This window comes from Acyrthosiphon pisum, chromosome X (genome assembly GCF_005508785.2).
Source record: "Acyrthosiphon pisum isolate AL4f chromosome X, pea_aphid_22Mar2018_4r6ur, whole genome shotgun sequence".
Lineage (NCBI taxonomy): Eukaryota > Metazoa > Arthropoda > Insecta > Hemiptera > Aphididae > Acyrthosiphon > Acyrthosiphon pisum.
Window position 1 is genome coordinate 83,671,063 of NC_042493.1, and position 26,961 is coordinate 83,698,023.

General features: G+C 27.3%; 1 protein-coding gene and 1 long non-coding RNA gene across 2 annotated transcripts in view; one reads left to right on the top strand and one right to left on the bottom strand.

The window, feature by feature from the left end:
- LOC100169186 (neurexin-1) overlaps positions 1-26,961 on the bottom strand; it is a 285,341-nt gene that overhangs the window by 102,855 nt on the left and 155,525 nt on the right. The gene's annotated exons all lie outside the window — the stretch shown is intronic.
- Positions 20,672-23,935, top strand: LOC115034232. Its single transcript, XR_003839585.1, has 3 exons — positions 20,672-21,008; positions 21,150-21,310; positions 23,266-23,935. It is a non-coding gene; the product is annotated as an uncharacterized LOC115034232 (long non-coding RNA).

The window sequence follows — 26,961 nt, forward strand, 5'->3', positions numbered from 1 at the left end:
TTAATATATGCATACACAAGAGATGACCAACACACAATGTGTTCGTGGCCAACCCATAAAAAATATTTATGTTCAACAAAAGAAATCATTATAACGTTGGTATTATTATACGTACTCAACAAATCAAAATTATTAAATATTGATATAACCTTTATTATATATATATATTAATATTTTATTATTTCAATTTTATACAATATGATGTAAAACATTAATAAAACGATATTTTATCCAATAAGTAAGTTGGTATCACGTAACATCTAAACGATATAGAAGCAAAATGTTTTAATCTTAACAATACATCATTATGATCCAAAATTTAATAATCTGTCTCAACAAAAAAAATGTATGAATAAATAAATCAAAAATGAAATGTCTCTTTAAAATAAAATAAAATAAAACTTCTCTCTCCATTTCTCGGGTCATTTGATCAGTGCCATTAGTATTATGGATTTTAAATGACCCTTCTCTTGGCATGAGCCGAGAAAATAAATTATTATTGTAAAAAAAAGCTATTTAAATCGTAAAATAAATATATTATACTTATTTTTATTACATTCATTTTAACTAACATTGTATGTATAAAATAAAAACGTGTACTTACATATTTTTTTAAAAAATAATATCATGAATAAAATGAAATGTATTCACTCAAAACAAATAAAATACAATTAAAAAAAAAAAGGTCTCATTAAAACTTCAAACTTTTCTTAGTTTAATCGACCTTTTTTCTTTTTATTAGGTAATTGGTGTGGTAAAATATGTATTGGTATTATAATAGTATTATAGAAAAAAATCACAGACAGTTCACTGACTGTATAAAAAAGCTCATTGGTGAGCACTTTTTGGTCAATGCGTCTAGGGATGTGTACTTTGAGATCATAAAAAGTCAGAAGTTTAGAACTCATAATTTCACATCTAAATATTTTATTATTCATTGGCCTTTTTCTATATAAGAAGAGAGGGGATTTCACAGTAAAGTTGGTATACACATACTAAGGCCAATCAACAACAAAAAAAAAACCCTCATACATATTTTATAAAGTAATATAAGTAATTGAAACTAAATTGCAACAAAGTGTTATTTATTTATGGATTACTGTTAAGATTTTACACAATATTTCCAATAATTATTCATATAAACATGAAACGTCAGAACCACTTTTATATTTAACTTATAAAAATTTAATTAAATCGAATAGTTGACTTGTATCTAAGTTTATGTCTCGTTCATTTGTTTGCTTATTATATATTGACATTAACTGAGATGGTTTTTAAGTTCACAAATAAAATCCACCATTGTTTATCCAAAATTATTCAGATTATTATAAAGGTTTTGAAAATTAGACAAATTATTCAGGAGAATTTAATCATTTAAAACAAAAAGTTTATAGGTACTTATGTATTATTTATTTTAGTAAAACGAACAAAAATTATATATAATTCGTTTGATTCACTGATCATATTAGATACATAAACTTGTCTACTTATTGGTACCTATTCAGATTAAACTTGTATTTGATATCTTTTTTAAAACTCATTAAAATCACCGATCTAAAATTCTTAAATTTCAAGGATCCGATTTTCTACCTAAAATCACTCTAAAATTTAAAATCGTATTATTTTTATTGCTCTAAAATGTGTCCAACGATACAAAATTAAAAACTCCATATCATAGTAAAACCAATGCATTCATCCGCTCGTTCAGTATCTAAAAAATAACATACAAATGTATCTACCTACCTATATAAATGCACATTGTATTTATTTATAACTACCTACCTATTTACTATGAAAACCAATCTTTGAAACGTCGAGTTAAAATTAATAAATTTGTAGCTCAAGCCCCAATGGAATAATATTTTATCTATTGTAATATTGTTATGCGCATGCATTTAAATGTAAAATAAAAACATTGGTCTATTGTCGTTTCCTTTAAAACAATCTGTCCTTTGAAAGAAGACAATACGAAATAATGTATTGTACTAAAGATATAAATTAAAATGTTGTCAAAACATATAATGTTTTGTTTTCACGCCGTTTTTATTATTTGTATATCTATATATTTTTTTAAGTAAAGCTTTTTTGTTTGCATCACATCAACCGCATGCAAATTACACAAACAAACATAGTTGTGTGCCAATTTGACGAATAATAAACACATAGTATGTACCTACCTATATATTCTGTCTCTCTGGCTCTGTCTCTCTCTCACTCACTATATATTATGTGTACATATAAATGTTGAATTATTATAAATAATAAAATTTAATTTCTATCTATTTTTGTAATGACGTTATGGTGTTTAACGTCTTATTTCGACACGGTAACCGCGATCGCGTTTTACGAAACTAAATAAATTACAAGCCAACACACACACACAAAACACACTAAAGATATGCGGTCAATCTGTATGCTAATGGCTTAATCAAATTCCTCCCTTTCCAGGGTTTTTGGATATTATTGGGTTTAAAATGTTACTGTTACATAACACTACAGCAACATACGGTTGTTAAAGTAAAATAAAAGACGATTTAAAATATATTTTAGTGATATTTCCCCGATGAACCACAACGCAATAACAACAAAACAGATTGTAGATATATATATATAATATGCGTGTATATATATCATATAAAAATCAAATCTAAGTTATTTCGGTCTCCACGGAATGTGGTCGTACATTTTGATTTATCGCCTTCACTGGAAGACACTTTTACACAACCAAATGTTGATAAAATTCTAATATTTTATAACGCTGACATTATTTGTATATATTTTGACACTCAATAAAATCATAAAATCCTCAACAATTAACATTTAATATTTTTTTTGAAACAAAAAATTTAATAATAATAAATTGTCCAAATACTGGTTAGATATAAGACTATAGGAATTAAAATATAATAAATTGAAAACTATGAAGATACGTAACAAATAATAATCATTAGGGGCTTAATACCTAAGTAAATTGTAAATATTATTTTATTTAAATGGTTCGTGATTTATTTAGTTATATTATTAATATTACCTATGTTTTGTTTATTTTTATACCTATTTTTCATTCAGAAATAATAATATTTCATTTATTTTGAACGATTGAAGTAAGTAAAGTGTTTTTACGTAACTTATTGTATTATATTATTAAATTATATTTAGTTTATTAGATTTTTATTAAAAAAAACGATGAAGTTTTTTTATTTAATCTTGATGAAATTTTGAAATATTTTTTATTGGTTTTAATATATTTCTACTCGTTTATAAGATGTGTAATTCCGACAGTCATATTAAAAAAAAAAAAAAAAATCAGACTAAATTATACTTACACTCTCATCCAATTAATTTGATTAATATTATAAATTAGTATGTATTATATTTATTTTTATGGCGTAATATATCTACAATTAAATCGTGAGATTTTAAAAATTATTTATGAAGATATATTTTTTTCATATATTTTTCCATGCAAATGCTTATAATATTTAATTTTTGTTATTAATATAACTTATACCTAATAATATATAATGCGTATTATGAACTATTAAGTTATTAAAAATTAATATTATTATAGTTTTTTCTTAAGATTAGTTTTAATATTAAGAAATAATAATATAATAATTAAATATTAATATATACCGTATATACCCTATATTATACAATATATACCATAATTTGGATTCAAAGCTTGCAATTTTTAATAAAAGTTAACCAAGATATTATTCAACTATTACGGAAAAAAAATAACAAAATAAATTCTTTCTGTGGTAATGTGTTTATGTGGCTTTTACACAATATGTTATAAATTTTTTTTTAAATCTTTTTTCATCACACTTAATTAGATGTGATAATTAGATTGATAATTCTGCATGTTGCTACAATATTTTTGGACAGTTCAAATAAATGTTTAATATTATTAAATAATTAGGTGGTGCTCTTAGAATGTATTTCTATTATAAGAAAGTTGAAGAAGTAGTAAAATAAGAAGAAATAATTAGAGAATCAAAGATTATTATACGTGTTTATTTTTCTTTAAATATTTATATTGTCAATAGTATAGGTATAGTACGATAAATTTTTACAAAAAATAAAACCCAATGAATATCTAAAAACTAAAAAGAAGCATTATTGTGAAACACCGTTGTTTTTATTTTGGATAGAGTGAACGGATTTAATTTTTTGATTTTACTATACTAAGCCCGATCAAAAGCAAAATTAAGTCAAATCCTACGAAACTTTTAGTTTTTACAATAAGAAGATTACATATATTTTTGACAGTACCTATCTACTGTATAACAATATATTATATACCTATATCCTATGTCGGTAAACATTTCCCTTATAAGAAATTCGAAGTAAGCAAGAACTAAGAGATTTAACGACGTGATTTTATTTTTTTCAATCGAGTTTTATACATAGTATAGCTTATATATTATATATTAATATTAATATTGCACCCAATCGTATAATTGCACTTATATCATAACATAAAATAAGTACGAGTTATTTTCAACTTTCAATTTGGTTACCTACTGTAACGGGTGACAAAAAAAAGTTCTTATAAAAGTACAATAGTGAAATATAAATATATTATTAATATATTAATATCAAATATTCATATCTTGTATACAAACTAATTTGGTCTAACTGGTCTTCTATGGTTATGCATGGATATGGTTACATCTGTATGGCGATAATAATTTTAACCCCAAAATCGAATAGTGTAGAATATTAAATTATTAATGGCCTAACTATTTATAAACCAATAGGTTATTATTTCCCGAATTGATAATTAAATGGTATTGAAATATCCGATGTATAGTATCTGTATTCTACATCTATTTTGATACAATAATAGTTCCCTACCACCAGTATCAGGCTAATAATCAATTACATAGAAATTGGATTCTATATTTTTTTTCGTTTTATGACGAGTCTCTATAATAGGAGTGTACTGCACATACTACTTCGAGTTAAGTAGTTAAAATATATATTTATTGACTACTGTTTAACATACAATTTAGGGTGCTGATTTTAAAGCAGAAAAACACTGTAGCTACATAATACTATCATCATTCATCATAATATATAATTGCATATAAATTATGGAAGAAAATAGTTATTTACCATAAATACTTCTATTTTGACTAACCATAAACCAAGTTATAATATAAATTACTTAAGTACATTTATATAATAATTGTGTGGGTACAATATTATGATATAATAATTCTGAATTCAAAGTTAGGTAAGTTAACTAAAAAACCTTTAATTGAAAAACAAAATATTATTACATTTTAGTAATAAAAAACGTACTTTGTTATATGTTTTGTTGTGCTTGGTACGTGTTATATAGAATTCGTTGTACTAATTTAATTTTTATTATACATTTTACTAGGTATTTAACTTTGTTTTCAACAACTAAAATAACTCACACAAATTAAGTTTGATAGCTTATTGTTTAAGAACCTTTATTAGATCGTAAAACTGAACGTGTTACGGAATTTTTTAATTAAATCAGAGAAGTAGTTTTTACATTAACGTGTAAATAGACACGCAAAAAGCAAGTTTTCAGTATAAATCAATATATTTTAGTTTTCGAAAATAATTTAAACAAAGAAAATTAAAGTTTTTTAATTAGCCATTTATCACAGACTTAACAAAATAGCTAAGCATAAAAGAATTAAATATAATGGATTAAAGGTAATTTATGAACCTATGTAATCCTTTCACTTCACAGCATACAAATAATAAAGCGCTTAATTATTTTAGTTAAAATGACTTTTGACTTATTATTATAACATTTGGTTGGATTTTGTTTAAACAAACATTTTACAATTTATCTTTTTCAAACTATTGCGTGTAATACGTATTTATTATATCACTGCAACGTCATAAATTTGTATTTGTAAATAACTGAGTATAAGTATATTAAAATAAATTTGATGTTATAAAATTATTTATTTAGAAAAAAAGGTAATTAAAATTAAATTATAATGTGATGTTTTTAAAACATTTTATTATATTTTTAATATACAGACTAGGTACCCACTTTAATATTATACCAGATTCTTGTAGATATTGACTTTTTCCTTATAAAAATTATCTAATTATTGTCATAATGGTTAATTTTTTTTATTTAAGTTAAATAAACTTTACTTTGTTTATATAATAAGCTTAATTTATGTGATTTTAGTATAGTTAGAATGCTTGATGATTATAGGAGTGAAACTACCCACTGATGACACTCTTTGGGTGTGATTATAGGGTTAATTTATATAGGGAGAAGGTCGTGGCACCATTTTCTTTATAGTTTTTGGAAGGTTTGATGTTGGTGGTTAGGTGTTTTGTGGTAATGTATGACTTAATAATAGTTCCTAATTGTTTATTCATATTTAAATTGGCCTTGATTTGAGATGCAGAAGTGACCTCTGTGTTAAACAAACTATTTTGTTTGTGTTTGATTTTTATAGAGCTGAAGACATATATGCTGTACCTACATACAAATTATTTTTAGTAGAGCTTTTCTAAAGGATTATTTTATTGTGAAGTTATGTTTGGATTTTGAGTTTTGGTAATATTTAAGGATACGATAATTTAGTTCAAAATTCATTTTGTGGATATAATGGCCACTGGTAAATTGTTCTATTATTAAATTAGACACCTAGGTATTTTAAAATTGGTAATGTTGGTAATTAAGATGTTGTTAAATGTTACTTGTGGAAAAATCTTGCATTTGAAAAAAAAAGTGACGTGGTTAGATTTGCTTTAATTAATTTTAAACTTTAGTTCTCCAAGTTTCCATACGAGAAAAATAAGTCTAAAGATAATTATATACCATGGTTGAATGTACATGCGCCGAATGCACTGAAAGCAGAATTGCTTTATCATTGGAATATTCAGTGACAATAGTATTATGAGAGGTAGAAACATTTTATAATTGTTATGCTACTTGATTTTTATGTACAATAAGTTGATTCACTGCAAAAATATTGAATAGAAGTAGTGCTATTATCAAACCTCAGGGAATTTCGGTTAGTTTTGTAAAAGTTACGAGTGGCTGGAGTGATGCAAACTGACAGTGATTGAAATAGGCTTTAAAAATTAGGAAAAAAATAGGAGGTAAGACTATTGCGTTATTGAAAAAAAATGAAGCCAACATGCTATATCTGCTTCAAAATGTGTGTAAAATCGAGGGGAATCACGGTTCAGTATTGTTTTTTCTCTAGTTGAGTCGATTGCATTTGCATATGATTTATTTGGTGAATTGATAAGTGACGGTTTCTGAAGCCATATTATGCGTTTGAAATAATTTTGGAGTTGTTTATGATTGTGCTTATAATTTTTATAACTTTCGCGATTGAAGGTAAGATGCTTATCGACCTATATGATCAGATATAGTATCGGGAGGTCGCACAGGATTGTAAGTAATTTTTATTGCAATTATAAAAAAAGGATAAAATTGTACAAATGTACGAGTTAGAATAATACAGATCCTGCATAGGTGGTACCATAGGGGTGATTGTATTTTATGAGTTAATAAAAATGACCAGGAATAATAAATAATTAATGATCAGAGTGATAAGATTCCGGAATTAGGTCTATTACATTTAATGTAATTTAGCAGTAGTAGCAAGTAGCATGTATCAGTAGTAGCAAGTAGCATGTAGCAGTAGTTGCAGTAAGCTAAGCTGTTGATTGGTTGTTTAAAAAGAGGATGTAGGGGAGGGAGACAAATGTGGTTTTCCTCCAGATATGGCCGGTGTTTAAGAGGGTTGAGGTTAAGTGGGGGTGAAGGGGATTATAGAAAGGTCATAATATGTGGGCCTTTGGTCCTGTGGTTTTTAAGAGAGAATTTGTGGACTATACTTTTTTATCGATGAGATGTATTAGTGATATACATAGTATGTTATAGTTGATATTTACGTCTATTTAGATTATAGATGACAATTGGAGGTCTCTGTTTTTTACCGTAGGTTCGTTGAAGATAACCATTATCAAAGTATCAAAAGCAGTGCAATTATTCGTTTCATTATTTTCAGTACTGTCTGTATTATTAAAATTGATAGCGCTTGTAAATTGAAGTACAAAAGGCAATTTGGTAACGAGAATATTTGAAAAACACGATTTATTTTTTAATAAAATAAGTTCTGGGTGAATGAAAGTTATCTTCATCATTAGTTTTATTTTTCCTATTACGTTTATTTTTAAAGTAAGAATTATTCTCCTTGTCTGGTTTGGAATATTTGATTTTAGTGGCATATGAATACGGTTGTGAATCAAGCTGCCGAGGATAACATATATTTGCTGGCAAGTAAGTAACTGTTTTTTTTTTTTTTTAAAGATCAAATATTAGCAAACATGAAATTGGTGTACTTATTATTTATTTATTAGCTTATATAGAAATAGTTAAAAATGTATATTTAAAAATATAATTTTGTTTTAATTAATATATTCTGTCAATACAATGATGGGAAACGTTTTTTGTGATCAATTATATTGAAAAGTTTGATTTATTTTTGTTATTATAGTACTAAAATGTGAAATATTGAATATGTTCATGATCGCTAAAATGAAACTGTAGTACAATAAACATATACATTGAGATTACGAAATCCTATTATTATTATTTTAACAAAAACTAGTATAAACATACCTAAATTATATTGGTAAAAAAGTCTTAAACATTTTTGTAATATAGGTAAGTACTGCTCATTTCAACGGCACATAAAATAATAATAATCTAACTACCTAAATATCACATTTAATATGCCATGTGTTGTTTATTTGAAAGTATTTTAAACATTTAAAATATGTATTTAATAGTTTAAGACATTCAATAATAAATTGTGTTCACGATGAGCTCGATGCAGTAGCAGCTTATCGTTAGATAGTAAGTTATGCACAGTATTTAAAATATAAAACTATTCACAACTATTTGAATAAGAACAGTTATCAATAATAATAGCTACTCGTAAATTTTTAAGGTATGTAGTTTAGTTTAAAATGTTTACTGTATTATAAACATGTCACATATATTTCATAGTTAGACAATATTCATAAGTATTTTATTTTTGACCAGGCAATTACTTCAATCAAACAAACATTGTAAATGAATCACAATCTAAATGAATGCCATCATAATTCAATTGATTTCCGTTTTATTTTATTTTTGATATTCAAAGAAAAAAATATTTTAAACTTAATTTATGGGAGGCATACAATTATATTTAAATATAACAAAAACTTTTAATATCTTTAAGAAAATGATGCAGGAAGTATTTTTAAATTTAATTACAATAATTAAGTCGATAAAAACTTGTAAGCAAGCACCTAGTCAATTAGCCAACAACATTACCAGTGTAATTTGTTTCACTCATATTTCATTTCTAAAACTCTTGTGATAATATTTAGGGAGACTAATTTGCACGAGACCTTTTATACACATTTTGTTAATTACTCATGTACAATAAATTAAATAATATAATATATTGGGCAACATCAAACAGTTTATTTTTGTCACTCTATTTTTAAAACATTTAATTTAATTTATTTTGTTTTATAATAATTTGTAGAATGTCCAGTAATAAAAAACAGGCGTATATTTATCTTCCAAATATTTTGCGACTACGAAATACTTTCAAAGAGCTAACTGTTTGTAATTTATTTGCAAATAGTTATGCAGGAATGCCAAATGAAAACAAAATTGTTTGAAAGCAGACGTAAAGTCACATTAAATGATTAAGATATTTATGGAACTTTGAATATTTTTTGTATTTCTTGATGTATTTTTGAATTTAAAAATGTCATCGTTTTGTTTTCATGTTGTATTATATCAAGAAAATGTATTACCTAATAATTTGTTTACTATTAAACACCAAATTAATAAAATACTTAGGTACAATACTAAAAAACAGGTGTAAAATCGATAATTTGAACATTAGATCACTTCAATAACACTACTCTATTAGTATTAATTCTAAGCACAAACTAACAATATAATCATATTATATTGTGTAGGTACCTGATATATATCTACAAAATTTAATCTTTTGGTATTTATACTAAAATATATTATCATTAGGTACATATTGTTTTTTTTTTTTATGAAATAATTTCAATTTAATTAAATGTAGCGTACTATATAAGTTTAAAATAATATATCATTGTATCTCTTTAATAAATAAACATTGAGACACTAACAAAATAAAACAAAATGCATAAAACAATTGTAGGCTCAGAATTATTGATATCACCAAGATGGATAATTTACAAAAGTGACAGATTCTCAATTTTTCTCAACAAGTAATTTTAAAAATCATAGCAAAATATTTTTACACTCTCCAAATTTAACAAAGGACAATACAGACAATTTAATTATTATTGGGTCATTTTCAGATGATAAACTAATAATCTGTAAAATTTGATAACAATTTTAAAAAAAAAATTATCTGTAACATGGTATTTTGTCGATTTAATGTAAGCCCTAATGTTAATATACAACCAAATTACAGATGTTGCAATACAATAAAATAAAATTATCCTTAAAAAATGTATATACATACTCAGTTACACAAGTGACAAGTCAGTCTCAAAACTATTCCCCGAGTAAGGCGCACTATCAATAAGTAATCTCCTAATATCTGTTCATATAAATTTTAGCATAGCATTGTGTATAATTTAGACTAGTCAACGTATATGTTGTTATTCATGTCAATGGTTCGGTCGTTTGGATTTGTGTGAAAGAAAAAGTGTTTATTATTATTATATTTAAATCTAAAAATACAATACTAATCGCATTTAGGTACTTTACTGAAGATAAATAGGATTTCATCTTGGGTTCAACTAATCTTTTTCTGGCCCGTAATATAAAGCTTTTTATAAATTTTACAAGAATTAGATAATATAGTGATTCCCTTACAACAAATACTTTTGTCTATAAGAAAAATATAAATATCGTTAAACAATAATCATTTTTTGATCATAATTTATGATTTTTAAGTATTATAATAGTATTAACTTATTTTAAAAACTTTTTATTTCTATCTCTCATATAGATAGATGATTTAAATTAACCCTTTCAGTCTCAGCTGCCATTATAACGGCATAAAGTTTTCGCGTGGTATTTGTGATAGCAATGACAATATTTTGATCTTAGAAACAGTGCAGCTAACATCAAAATATGTACCATAGTGTTACCTACAATTTTACAATAAAATGTTATCTGTAGATATAATAATTCAGTTGATAATCGATAAAAACTAAAAATCGTTTTATTGCAGAATTGTTCTAATTTCAAAATTCTAAAGAAAAAAGCTATTTACTAAAAATCACTATCACTATTCAATCTATTACAATTCTGAATTCTCATCAAAATAATAAGCATTGAATTAACGGCTCTTAGCATTTTATCAGACAAAAATATCTTTGACATTCATGACAAAAATGAAATATTAAACAAACGAGTTATAATTTCGTCAAAAAATGACATGGTTGTCTGAACCTCAGAGAAATAACATTATTGTTATTGTTGTATTCAAAAGTGTATTGCCTCATATGATTCATTCAAAGATAGTATAAACTATAAGATATAACTTATGAGCAATAAAAGTAGTGTTTATGTTTTTGTGCTTATTTAAAAACAAAAAATAAAATGAAATAAAACAGATTGAAACAGGAATATTTTATTCTTTATCCTTGCAGTAAACGTTCTTATCTTAGGCGTTCCACCTGGCCAACGTTGTTTTTATCAAAATAAGTGGATGATATGGGGGGAGGGCTTACTGTTCGTTAGACGATTTTTGAACTCACCAACCGTTTTTGAAACGTTTTCCGGTGATTTATTTTCAGCAGCTCTGCTGAATTAGCCGTATTTAATTCCGTATAAAACCACCACCATTTTTTTCTGTTTCCAATTTCTTTTATCTTTATTTATCTTTCCTGACCTCGAAGTGATCCCATAACAGCAAAAAAAATATCTTCAGCAAAAGTGCACTTATTGATAGCGTCTACATACCACCATGAGACAGAATTCAATCCTTTTAATAATTTTTAGAACTTCTTATATTGAAATCAATGCACACGGGAAATCAAAAAATTTGAATGTCAAAAAATGTAATAAAAACGTTAATTTAATTTTTAATCCTATCTACTTATTACCTATTACAATAAGATAATTTATTTATTACTTTTCTGAATTCTTAGCGTGCACTAATGCTAAAGTTCTATGTTTAATAAATAAAAATAACCTATAAAGATATAACCTTAAAAAAGGTGAGGCAAGCTGTACAGATTACAAGTAGGTCACTGGACGGTGTTAAATTTGAATCCAGTGATATAATATCAGTGTATACGAAAAACGATTCTGAGTGAAGACGGTCGGTCAGCCTATGATATATTACTAAGTATATTTGATAATATTATTGTGAATAAAGTAACTTATTTACCTTTTTAAGAGAAACTTTGTTTTAAATTTCCAATCCTTAGCTATAAAAGTTGAACATTTTATAAATTTGAAAGGCACAAAAATAAAAAGAACTCGCATCATTGTAAAATCAATACATTTATCGCTCCACTCAGAATTTAAAAGTGTAAAATAAAATGTTACTCACAACTATATTATATCAATAAGACATTATGAAATATATAAAAATATTTGTTAATAAAGACATTATCATAATATACAACTTATTTAAGCAAACATTATGAATTAAATATCGTTGATCGGTCACCACTGGTTAATTGTTTTTGGTAACAATACCATCTATAGATATAATATTCAAATTAGGCTCTGAGCATTATAAAAGTAGATTATATTAGGTTTATGCTCAAATGTATTAAACAATGAATTTTTATAGTTTTATTGTACCCGTTATTACTAGTTTGAAAAAAAAATATTTTCTTGGGCTAACACACTCACGCTTATTTATATAATATAATAATATAATATTATGTATAGATAAAAAAATAAATTGTTTGAATTCTTTTGAAATTAAGTAATAAAAGAAAAATTAACTGAAAAATAAATGTAGATAATATGCCAGTCATTAGCAAAATATTGACTTTTTCGTCCTAAAGCATGATCACTTTTTCAAAAGTTTGCATTATATTCGATTTTTTTTACATTGAATATCAAATATTATTAACACAATACGCGCTTAGTGTTTCTGATTTGAAAGTATTTTAACCATTATAAATAAAGTCAGCTATAAATAATATTATGTGGGTCTTCAATGTTGACTATTATTTTTTGAATATAAGTACTTGGTTTGTAACCATTTTACCAGTGAAGGTTATTTTAACTGATTTAACTACAACACATGTGATCTGGATGGTAAAATAGGACACATGATACATTCACAAAGTTCCCTTTGCCATTCCTTTTCATATTACTAACAATAGTATTATGATTCTAGGAATAATCCAGTTGATCAAATGATGTGTTTGGCCAACGAGCACCTTATGTTAATCAGATTTATTACACGCTTATATTCCCATTATTTTTTTTTCTTTGTCTAGTTTATTAACATACGTTTATATTAGATAATTAGTATTTGTATCAAATGGTACTAGCATACCCGTTTATAATAATAAATAATAATAATACACATCATTTTTTTTTTTGCATCCGGTGGGTATCATAATATTACTAAGTAATAAGGTCTTTAAAGTCTTTAATTCACTTCAATTTGTAATAATTATTGCAATATAGTAACACGGCGTCCTGAATAGGCAATATAGCTACATTAATGAGTTCACTATTTCAGTAATCGTATTATTTTATTATATTTTTTAACATTAATAATATCAATCTACAATATTATCTATGAGTAATAGCGAAAGGAATATATTATAATATAATTAAATGTAAAATTACAAATGTTGGTATTACAATTTAGAGCAATTTTTAGGTAATTGGAAAGCTCATTATCGTGAGGATCTGTTTCTTTTGTTCATAATGTAATAAGATTATATTTATCGATAATATAATGATGTCGTAATTAATATCGGTAAATTTCTGTTATGTATTTTTTTTTTTTGTATTTTTCAATAATAACCATTCGTTATTACGTTATTTTTTCAATTAATCATATTATTTTCGTTATCGTTTTTGACCTAAGTTCACATAAGGTGAGTTGTCTCCACGAGGTCATTATTGTGGACAAAGTGAGACCATTTTATATTGCCTTTTACATACATTGTACCAATACCAATAATTATAATAAATGGTTTTTTTTAAAGTAAGTACTACATATGCTTTTGACGTGTTTGATGAGCCAGAATTTCGTATTTTATATTATTTTAATGCAGTATACTTTTATCAAAATTTTTGATGCATGAAATATTATGTTGAATATTAAATCAATATTTCATTTTATTTATGAGTATTTGCATTTTAGATGACGGTATACGGTACCACGATTATACGGGGTTTCTTTTACCTGCCGTTCTAGAATTTAAACGCTTATAAATGAGATACCAATATGGTTGAATATTTAACATCTATACATTGAAATACCTGTATATGAAAACAAAACAATGGTTGTGATTTAAATATTATTAATCACAAGAAACCGCGCAATGATAAAAAATAGCAAAATCAATTTTTTTTATAAACCTATATAGTGTGGTACTTTTTACATTAAATCAAAAATATGTAATCCTGACTGCACAGTGCAATGAGTATTGTCCTATCTTGCTATATAGGTTTTACACTCATGCGATTTTTTTTACTGCAACAGTCGTTAATAATATTAATATATTGTTTTCGTATTACACATTTACATGCATACGCGTTCGAACACATTAATTTCTAACTACTTATAATCGAATAATACCAATTATAAACAGCCTGTGTTGTATTATTATTATCGTGTTGAAAAAATAAAAACAATATTAACAATAAACCGAGGTTTTTTTTTATTTTAAAGTAGTAGTGTATTGTTGGATATTATAATATGGTCTATGTGCACATAATATAAATATCTGTTTATAGCGAAATTGCATGAGCAATCAGACCAATGGTTTTTATGAGGTATTCGTCTCGAAATCATTAATTATTTGATGTTTGGCACGTGATTTAACCATACACCATCCGTGGATTAATTATGTATACCTATATATAATATACATTATCAATAGGTACTAGTTGATATACTGATTACAATTTTTAATTGTTGTTCTAATATTACAATATAACACCGGCAACTATCCACGTTTTAGTGCATAAAACCCTATTTAGTTCATTTATTATTATACATTCCACACTCCACACCAACCGTTTTCGGGCAAAGTGAATTATTACTATGAATTCATCCCTGGCACGGTAATAAATGTTTCACTGCATTTCCACAGTAAATTACCACATTAAATATACCCTTTTTAAACTTAGTAATTAACTTTGGCATCTTTTTCGATGTTGCCCGACTTTAGGAACACAAACTAATTACTGTGACCTCTACCAATTTAATATTATTGGAACAATTTTTCAATAATAAGAAATTATTAATAATATTTTTTATGACATTTTGATACAAACAAAAACACGTTAGTTAAAATTTATCAACAAACGCACATTATAAAACAATAACTATACATTTTAAATTGTTTGGATTTAGAGAAGCTACGATGAATTCATTCTTATTTCACAATAAAATTATTATATTAGTGTTATTGTCTTAAAAACAACTTTTGGACATAATAAACTGATAAACGATGATTTAATAAAACGTTATATTCAATTAAAAAACACTTGACACAAAAGGTACTTAGTGTTTGTTAAAGTATTAAAGAGAAAGAGAATAAATACATTTAAAACAAAACAATACATTACTTTAATAAATTGTATTGTACAACATTTTTTTTTTTGTTTTTTTATTAATTAACCCGTGGCAACTTAGGTCACTGGGTGGTTGTTACTGTAGGTTTTGAACACGTTTTCACAGTTTGGCAGATCCTTTAGTAAGCACTTGTGGGTGCTGCCATGCCCGAGTGGGGGATGGCGGCACTTCTCTCCGGACACCGTGACTTGTCCGAAGAAAAATGCCACCCGCGGCCGAGATTTTGAACCGGCGTCGGTGCGCGTTAGTCCAATCGGCCACTCCGTCCCCACAACATTTTCTTATTCTTTAACGTGGATACTTATGACACCCAAAGTAATGTTTATTTAGAGACGTCTAATTAAACTGAGGAGAATTTTAAAATTTTAATCATTTATAAAATCCGATGGACAATATTCTAAAACAATTCTGATCACTATAATATGTGTGTATGTATTTGAAATAAAATACAATTTTAATATCACATTCATATGAAAGTATAGCTCGTAAAAAAGTGACCTGTCCAACATGCAAATGGCATAATTTTTTTGTTCTTGTTACAATAACATGTATAATGTCCAATGTGTTTTATGAATTCAAATCATTTAGAAACAATAGCAAGACTTATGGGCCTTTTACTGCATTCGTTCCAACTAGAGGGTGATTTTATGTTTGTTTATAAGATCATACGGAATGCAATAAACAATTAGGTCGGTTGCCATACAGCTTTATATATTTATTATTAGATGGTTGCTGTTCCGTATTCACGTACATAAAATCCGTACTGCGCATCGTAATATTATATAAATATATAATATATTGTAGCTATAGGCTCTTTTCCGAGGGCCGCATATCGACCAGCAATTCGTTGATCCAAAATATAATGTGGGTTATAGGTTTTGTGATATTAATAACTTAGTATAGTGCAAAAAAACATTTGTATAAAATATATTCAACTTTCAAGCATTAGATTTTTTTATGAATATATTATTACAAAAAAAAAATAATTTCTTAAGGGGTGAGTGGGATTTTATTTTCAGTTAATTAAAATATTTTTATAGACTAAAATATTTTAAGGCTGTTAAATTTATAAAACGTAGTTAACATTTTTTCATTCGATCGCTTATTTGGTTTATACTGTCTACATAATTATACAAATATACAGAATGTTTCTAATTTAATATTATATGACAATAAAATAATGGAATTAAAAATAATTTATTTTTAAACTTAATGTCTTAAATTGTTCAGTAGAAATAATTTAAAACGAATAAGTACATTTTTATAATTATAATATAAAAACTATTAATTATTATTATTACCATTTAAAATTTAATTTACAGTTTCATAAGGTATTAAAGTAATTTACCAATATTCAAAATTTAAATATAGCTATACTCATTTAATAAAAAATGTTCAATGTATCTAATTTAATATACCAATTTATATAAAAATATTTATTTTACCAAATTATGTTGACAAAATGATGAATTTAGTTGGTTGAGGTTATTAAATCAATAAATTATATTATTTACATAAATAATAATATTTATAATAAATACGTAGTTTTACACAGTAGTTAAATTGTATTTTCAAAATGTATTTACTTAAACATAAGCTGCTCTAACGATATAATAAAAACTTATTAAAAATTTACATTTTATTAGAATTTGAAATACGTTAAAAACTTAAGTCTTTTCAAAATGTATAAGTGTTGGCTGTTTTCAATTATGAAAGTATAATATTATGGTAATAATATTGTATTCTATATAATATTATTTTAGTTCATATCGATACAGAAAATTAATAACACATATAGTTAAAGTAACTATATCTCTAATTTTACAATCATAATATTATATAGATACTTATAACCGAACCAATCTTTATTTATTTTATTAATATTAACGACTATATGTTTAGTGTAATAATTATTTCGATCATTGTGTTTTAGCTAAGCAGCGAATATTATGCAATTAAACCCCATTGCTGTTGGTTAAGGTGTAATAATATGTAAAATATGATTATATAGGTTATTAGTATTTTTAAGACGGTTCTTATATTTCCAGTATATCATTTCCGCCCAAAATGACGTAAACAAAAAAATATTAGTTCTACTCGAGTCATGTTGACTCTGAGCACTTAACATTTCACCACTCTTTTTTTTTTCTATGGTATTATAGTCTCCGTTTGTCGGCATTATAACGACAATATATTATGTAAAAAAAAAAAAAATAATAACACAAGTTTCGTGTGGTACCATAAGTATAACGGTAAATACGAATATAATAAACAATAATTGAGACTTTCGAGAAGCCATGTGATGTAGACAAAAAAATATTAACACACATATATTCTCTTTTTATACAAATGTTTACTGAGAATATTTCTACTTATAATTATATATATAATATATATATGTGTTGTAAAGTCTTACTTGAAGAATTCCAGAAATAAATATTGCAAACGTATAAAGGAAAAAAAGATATATTCAACGCATGCATATTTTTTTTTAAATTTTGAGAATATTATTGTGAAAACATAATCATATAATATGCATTGTATTGCAAAGCAGTATATATAACATTATGCTAAAGAGCAAAATCATTTAATTATAATGAAATAGGTTGTATGGTAACATTATTAGAGTTCAAAGTTATCATCGTCATTAATTTGCAGATCATTACAAGTTAGTACAGTTATTTAAATTAAATTGAACAACATAAATCGTATACACATAATAATAAAAAATACTCATGAACCATATTATAAAATTATGTACGACAAAATGACATTAATGTTAACGGTTTATTTTCTTTACTATATTATAATAAAACTGTAGAAAAAATTGAAACTTTCAACTAAGTATAATAACGGAACTTCAGTTGAGAATTCTGAGTGGAACGATAAATGTATTGATTTTACAATGATGTGTGTTTTTTTTTTTTTTTTTGTGTCTGTCATCACCTTTTAGGACAGTAAAAGTGCTTGGATTTTCTTCAACAGTACCTTTTCTGATAGGAAAGTGAATCTAGTTGGTACTTTGGGGGGTCAAAAGTAAAATTTTTCCAATAGTTTTCAAAAGCGCCGTGAAAAACAAAAGAAAAATTAAGGAAAAACGGGAATTTTTACGCAAAATCTGTTTTCGAGAAAATTGATTTTGGTTTTTGGTGTAACTTTAAAACGAATGACTGGTAGATACATGCAATTTTCACTGATTGTTTATATTTCTATTTTCTATACATGATAAATTTTTCAAAATATTTTGATTTGTTTTGAGATGTTTACGGACAATTTCAGTTTCCAATTTGATTAGTTTTCTTTTCTATGAATGTCAATAAAACTTTATTTGTTGAGTAAAAATACTTGAAAATTTAATACAAGGCTCCTACTATATTTTTATAATTACATTTGGAAAAAATTAAAAATCCTTAGTCACTGTTTTTTTTTTTATTATCATTTAAAGTTCAAAAATTGACAAAATATGGAAAATCACGAAAATTACCTAATATTATGTTAAGTTTATAATTCGTAAAAATTTTTATTTTAGAACTAAGATTTTAAAATGTAATACAAGATTCCTTATAAGATTATCTACCTTTATCAAACAAAAAATATCTATAAGAAAGTCAAATTAAATTTTTATGATCGTTTGAAATTCAAATTTTTACAACATTGGATATTCACTCGATTTCTCATGTAGCGATTTCCTTATTTTGTTTTAATTCAAAAACGAATAACTGTAGATACATGAAAATTGTACTGAATGTTTATATTAGCATTTCCTATACACCATATAATTTTGAAAATATTTTGACTCTTTTTGAGTTGTTTACGGACATTTTCAGTTTTAAATTTTTTTAGTTTTTTTTTCTATAAATATCAATAAAGTTTTATCTATTGGGCCAAAAAGTGTAAAAAATTAATACAAGGCTCCTGATACATTGTTACAATAGCATTTGAAAAATATTAAAAATACATAGGCACAATTTTTTTTTATAAGCATTAAAGATCGAATTTTGACAACATTTATCAATTTTAAAATTGAATAATTATTTTGTAGTTAAAAATTTATAAAATGTTCAACTTTTATATCTAAGGATTGAAAATTTAAAACAAGATTCCACGTAAATATGTAATTCTGTTGCCAAAAATTCTAAGAAATACATAAGCACAGTTTATTTTTATAGTCATTTTAAGTTTAAATTTGGACGAAATTACATATTTAAAAACCTGGAATAAATATTTTATTTATTTTGTTGTGATTGTAATGATTGTATAATATTATTTGTGGGTACTTGAAACTTCTAAAGTATACTATTATATATCTATGATAGTACCACGGTTTGTTGTTGATGTATAACGCGTTACCTGATTGATATTGTGATATGATTAATTTGGAATTTATTATTACTACCTATTATAGGTCAATTTTTTTTTAATACTATAGATAAGTATACCTATGATAGGTATGTCTAATACCTAGACTGACAAACCGTCTCCACTCAGAATCGTTTTTCTTATACAGTAATATTATATCATTGAATTCAAATTTAATACTATTCATTATACAGTGACCCACTTGTAACCTACTGTACAGCAGAGTGACATCCACTTACCCACCTTTTTTAAATACAAATCATATTACAAATGCTAGCCATTGTATCACCCTTAATTTTAATGGTTTATGACTGCGTGAATTCGATTTTCTCTGGTAGTCAGACGGATCCGAGTGCCGCGACAATTAAGTTTATTTGAACCTTTGGACGGATTTATATTATTAAACCCCACTCCTATATATACATTAATACATTATAAAATTATACACTATCGATATAATTATGTCTGAAACGCATATAAACCTTTCTTCGAAGTGCACAGTGTACGCACTGGCCTATCTATTCCTACCTACATTTTGTGGTTTTCATGACGCACACAAATTATACATAATATTATGGCATCAGTAAAAACTGGTCATCGGTCGTTAAACAAAAATGTTCTGGATCTTGACTATATTTAAGTAGATATTAATTATTATTTGCGTGTTTGATCTGCGATCCATAACGTTTGCTTTTCTTTTATATTGGTCCGCAGATAGCGTGTCTCAAAGGCAAATCTTCGACAAGACGATACAAGCCAATCAGTTGAACATCGTGGAAGCCCATGGTATCCTTCTGTTCAGGACCGAAAAAGGTTCGTATGTGTATTATTATAGTAGTGACTGGTGACGATGACGACCGATCCGTTCTTTTGAAAACGCGTCGCGTTATCACCGGTCGAAAAATGTCGTCGTCGTTTACGGTTTTTAAACTTTGTTTTGTTTTACGGTTGCAGGGCGCGACAGCAAGATATACGTGTTCAGACTGTCTGAGTTCGATGCGGACATGCAGACGGAAGTAAAAAGCAAACCGGACCTCAAAGATCATAAACTAGAACGCACGAGGGGCTGCAGTATGTACGCGATTAGTAAGCCCGGTGGTTCGAGGCTCAAAATGGTAATAATGCCTATTAGTATTATTGTTTTACCGCGACTTTTCGTTTACAAGACAACATCTTATTCGATTTTAGTTTTAAGGACCTAATAGCTAGTATAAAATACTATAAATAGATAGTAGATTTTTTTCAGAATTTAAAATATATTCGCTACTATGTGAGGTTCACCTAAAAGTTAAAAGTGAAAAAGCATATAATATAATAATACCTTTTTATTATTTAATTTCCTGACGGTTGGTTCGTGTAAAAAACACGCTGTACGCAGTACAGTAATTGTACCTATACAGTATATTTAGTACAAGGTAAAAAACTCGTCTTCCATTTTATGAAACACAGCAACATATTTTATTTGAAGCGATATATAATAACACATAAGTGTGTAAAGGTGTGGACCGCTAACGTATAAACACAAATAATAATAATACTCGTAATGATGATAATAGTATAAGTCTAGTTTTTGCGAGTATTTAACCTTACGATCAAATTGCAGTGATGAACACAGTTACCGTAAAATTGGTGAACCGCGTTCGTCATAACTCATAAGGTATACATACACTGTATAATATTAGTTATTTCTATAGCTATAATGTATATAATGCGCATATATTTTTTCGGTGGAATTAATCTCTGCGGCAGAAGCGAAAACAACAACGGTTTTAATATTTATGTTGGTTAATTAAAAGTAAACATTTTTTTTTTTTGTTTATGCCCAAACTGTTTTATGCACGCATTAATATACGACCACTGTAAATAGTGTAGGGGTAGGGTGTTTTACCGCGTTAACCGTACACTGCAGGTTGGACTGTAGGGAAAATTTCACTGGGCCATAGGCACAAAAGGGGGCTAAGGTGTACTTAGTATCCTCATATATTTTATAAGCCCAAATAACCCCCCCAAATAATTTGATTAACTATGTACTTATACTAGTGTATTCATTCGTATAATGCAATGAATAAAAAAATGGCTACAGGCTACAATGACACATGAATGATTTTCAAACTTATCACTGTTAAATATAGAAAAAGATTTAAAACATCAATTAAAAACTGAAGATAGTATTAATACTTTTGCAACTGAAGACAAGAGAATTGCTTTAATATAGATAGTTACTTATTCATCATTAATCATGTATATTATTTCTGATGTCAACATCCCTTTTTCTCAACGAATACTGCACCATATTCAATAACTCGCACACCAATATAATATGTGTATTGTGTATAATATACATAATAAACATCTTATAATTTTTAATCACTATGTACACACGTTCGACCGTACTATATAATATCTAAGCAGACATGTGGCATGCCTCGTGTTGCAAGGATGGTCCCGATTTTGATATCTGCGTCCCCGTTTTTAAATCTCGCCGGTTTCTGTACCACGTCCATTCATCACAACTACGATGACAAATACAACTTTTAAATCGTTAAGACGTACGTAAGTGGTCGTGGATAACTATAAACATTGTTTGGAGTGTGTAACCCGGCATTATTATCGTTTACATAAAATACACAGACTATGCAAACGTCTTATCCTGTTGCGGTCGTTGCGTGACCAATTCTGTTCACTAAAAAGTACGTATTATACGCATTAAACTACACGACATTGACGTTACATCAAGTGACTACAATCACTTAATTATTGTGGTGTTGAATGTGGGTGGTGGTAAGCGGAGAGAGAAGTCGAGAAAAATGTATACACCACAAATTTCGGCCTTCAGATGCCGATATTGCTCGTATATTGCTAGCACCGTGTATTATGATATATAGTTCAGGTACATAATTATCGTATATCATAGTACGCAGGTAGACGGGTGGTACTTATCTGATATAATTATATATATGTATATGTATGTATAACCGTCATGGTTACGACCCACCGCGTTTTGAACCCGAACTATCGCCACCATACCTGGTAGGTGGTCCTTGTAATATTTCGGTTTTCTGCTCGACAGGTAATCTGTGTGAACCGCAAACTGACGCTGATGCAGTGGAAACACTCGGCAGCCTGGACAGCTTGGTGCCCAGCCAGCGATACGGACACAGTCGAAGGGTTCATGTATCTGAGGGTAAATATAATATTGTTCTGCATAATACACGTATAAATACAGGTATAATACTACTGATAATATCGTCGGGACTCGGGTTTCGGAAAATAACAAGAATAAGTCAAACAAACTAATTTATATTAAGGTTGTACGCGTTAATTCGCTTTACGTCTTATCTTTATTCAAATATATTTTACTAATCATTGGCATTTATGTAGAAGTGAAGTTCGTTAGTTAACGAGCGCGAAGTTGTGATCAAAATTAATTCGGGAAGCAAACTTCACAGTTCACACTAGCTCTCTATCTTTGTCCAATTCACTCGATGTACATAATTATTGATGGCTAATATTAAACCATTGCACGTTTATAATTATAATTGTTGTATCTTGTACAACAACTTAGATTTTAACGGATAAAGAAAACATTACTTTTTAAATACATTCTTTTATTTTAATGACAAGACACAACTCAAACACATTTTATCTTCGGTTACTCAAGAGAAAACTAACATAATATAGACTATAGTATGACTATGCGTTATCAACAACTTCTAACTCATACAGTGTCACACTTTGTGATGACATTAATACATAACACTTCACCACTATAAAAAAAAAAATTTAATATTTTATATTACAAATGAAAACTTATAGTAACTTAATAATAATAAAAAATAGTATAATAACATGTATATAATATAATATAATTATAAAAGTGTTGGTAAATACAAATACAAAAATGAGACAAATATACAATTTACCTAAAAAAAAGTTTATTGATAATATTTAGCTGGTTTCCTAATAGTTCTCTTAGGTCTTTGTTGGTTATTAATGGTGTTTAAGGTTGTTTCAGAAATTGGACTTTTATAACTCTTGTTATTTGAATCAGTGTCAGTATTAGAAATTTGTTCATGATTGAATTGTTTAATTTTTAACATTTGATCTACATGACGTTTCCAAATGTTGTTTTTATCTGTGGTGACCTGATAGTTTCTAGTACCTAATATTTTTGTTACTACAGCTGTTTTCCCCTTGGAGCTTGGAGATCTATAATCCCTTACTAACACTTTTTAATTTGTATTAAAAGTAACATCTCTTCTTTCCGCTATTTTTAATTTGAGTAATTTGTTTACCTAGGACTATGTCATCAGTTTGTGGTTTGAGTAGATCAAAAATAAATCTTACTGACTTTCCTAATAGAACCTTAGTAGGAGTTTCCTTTGTGATAGTATGAGGAGTGTTTCTGTATTGAAACAAAAATTTACTCAGTTCAACATCTACATCAGATTTAACAGGACTTTTTATGATTTTTTTATAAAATTTTTTATTATTTTTACAGCGCTTTCAGCAGCACCATTACTTTTCGGATGGTAAGGGGCTCCAACTAAATGCATGATACCATACATTTTTAAGAATGAATGGAAAACTTCATTAGAAAAACATTTAGCACCATCAGATGTGATTGATTTAGGCAGACCAAATCTAGAAAAAACTTCAGTTAAATGCTTTATGACTGTGGTAGTGTTAAGAGAATTTACTTTGAAACATTCAATCCATTTGGATGTGGCATCAACTAAAACAAAAAAAAACTTGACCGAAAACTGGCCCTAGAAAATCAATGTGGATTCTTGTCCAAGGTTTAGTAGGCCATTCAAAAGGTTTTAGAATTTGGTTTTAGAATTGTTGTACCCTGATGTGATTCATGTAATTGATCTAATAATTTATTTCTAAACTTTGCAGGAATTATTATTCTATAATCCCACATTAAAACGTTTTGTTCTATAGTTAACTCATTTTTTCTTTTATAATAGGGTATTATATTTGGATCTTTATTGAAATCATTTGGCCAATTATCATTAGAAACATCAATGATTTTTGAAATGATAGGATCAAACCTAGTCGGTTTTTTTAATTTTGAGCCAGTCTAAAATCAAATTTGATTCATCATTTATAAAATTAAAAAAATTAGTATTTGCTTCTATGTCTATTTGTTTACTCTGTATGGATAATCTAGATAAATAATCAGCTGATTTATTATTGGTGGAAACCCATTCAATATTAAATTTGAAAGCCATCAAAATATAAGCCCAACACTGTAAACGATTTGCAGCAATTGTTGGAATGCCCTTATTTGGATTTAAAATGTGTGCTATGGGTTTATTAACTGTTACTAAAGTAAAATGTTTTCCAAATAGAAAATCATGAAATTTTTTAACTCCAAAAATAATTGCTAGTCCTTCTCTTTCTAACTGTGGATATTTTTGCTCAGCTTTTGTTAATAAGTGTGATGCAAATGCTATTGGTCTTTCTGTATTGTCATTGTAGACATGTGATAAAATAGCACCAACCGCAATGCTAGGTGCATCAACAGTTAATTTTAATGGTAATTTAGAATCAAAATTAGCTAAGACTCTGTTAGAAATTAGCAGTTTTTTAATGTTATTGAAAGCATTATTACATTTATTAGACCAAATAAAATCCTCTTCCTTTCTAGTCAGTTTATATAGTGGTTCTAACAATTCAGCTGAATTGGGTATATATTTGATATAATATGTAACCATACCTAAAAAACTTTTCAGCTAACACTAACATTTTTAATGGCTTCAATATGTTTTTCAGTGGTATGTATACCGTTTTTGTCCAAAATATGACCCAAATATTCAATGGAATTTTTAAGAAATTTACACTTTTCAACTGCTTTTAAACCAGAATTTTGAAGTTTGTTTAACACAGACTCTAATCTATTATTATGTTCTGGTCTAGTTTTACCAAATATAGATATATCATCTTGAAAAACTGTGACACCCAGAGGCGGACTTACCATTTTTCCGCCCCTAGGCATTACAACACTAGCGCCCAAAACATTGGCGTGCTTCATGTTCCAAGAACTAAAACAAAACTATAAAAATTGTATTTAGGTATTTTTATATTTATACATACTAACTAAACAAATAAATATTAATACAATTTTGCATAGGTACATTTGTACACTTGTACAATAATTAAATCATTTTTCGTCTTGATTTATCTGAGCACCCTAGTTTCTATAATCGTAATCGATTATGAAATTTCTGAGCAGTATGCTGCAGTATGCACTATATAGGAAACGGTCGACAGTGCCAGCGTCGCGCGTCGTCACAATATTTATTATTATTAACTACTTTATCAAGACACCTGCTTTCCAGAATTAATTCCAGTATTCTAATAAAATTGTGGTGCTGGGTGCGGGGTGAGGCGGGTTATTCCACCAAGCACTGTGCGAGCTGTCCCCCACCTAGCTAGTAGAGCGGCTATATACAATGTAATAATGCACTCGGCGGCCCGAGGCAGTATATTTGACCGCCTTGGCTGGCGTTTTACGCATGCGCCATTCACAATATTGTATGTGTTTACGCCGTACACCCGTATACCATCTCCCATGCATTAACATAGGCAACGCCGGCAACTGCCTCGTCGAGTGTCGATATCGAACCTCTAGCGGTGGCGGCGCGCGCTGGTCGCAGGATTAAACTCAAACGGCAAGGTTATTATAGCTTATAAATTAAAACATTACTGCGACGTGACTACCATTCTCCAGTTTCATGCAAGTTGTATACGAAAAAAA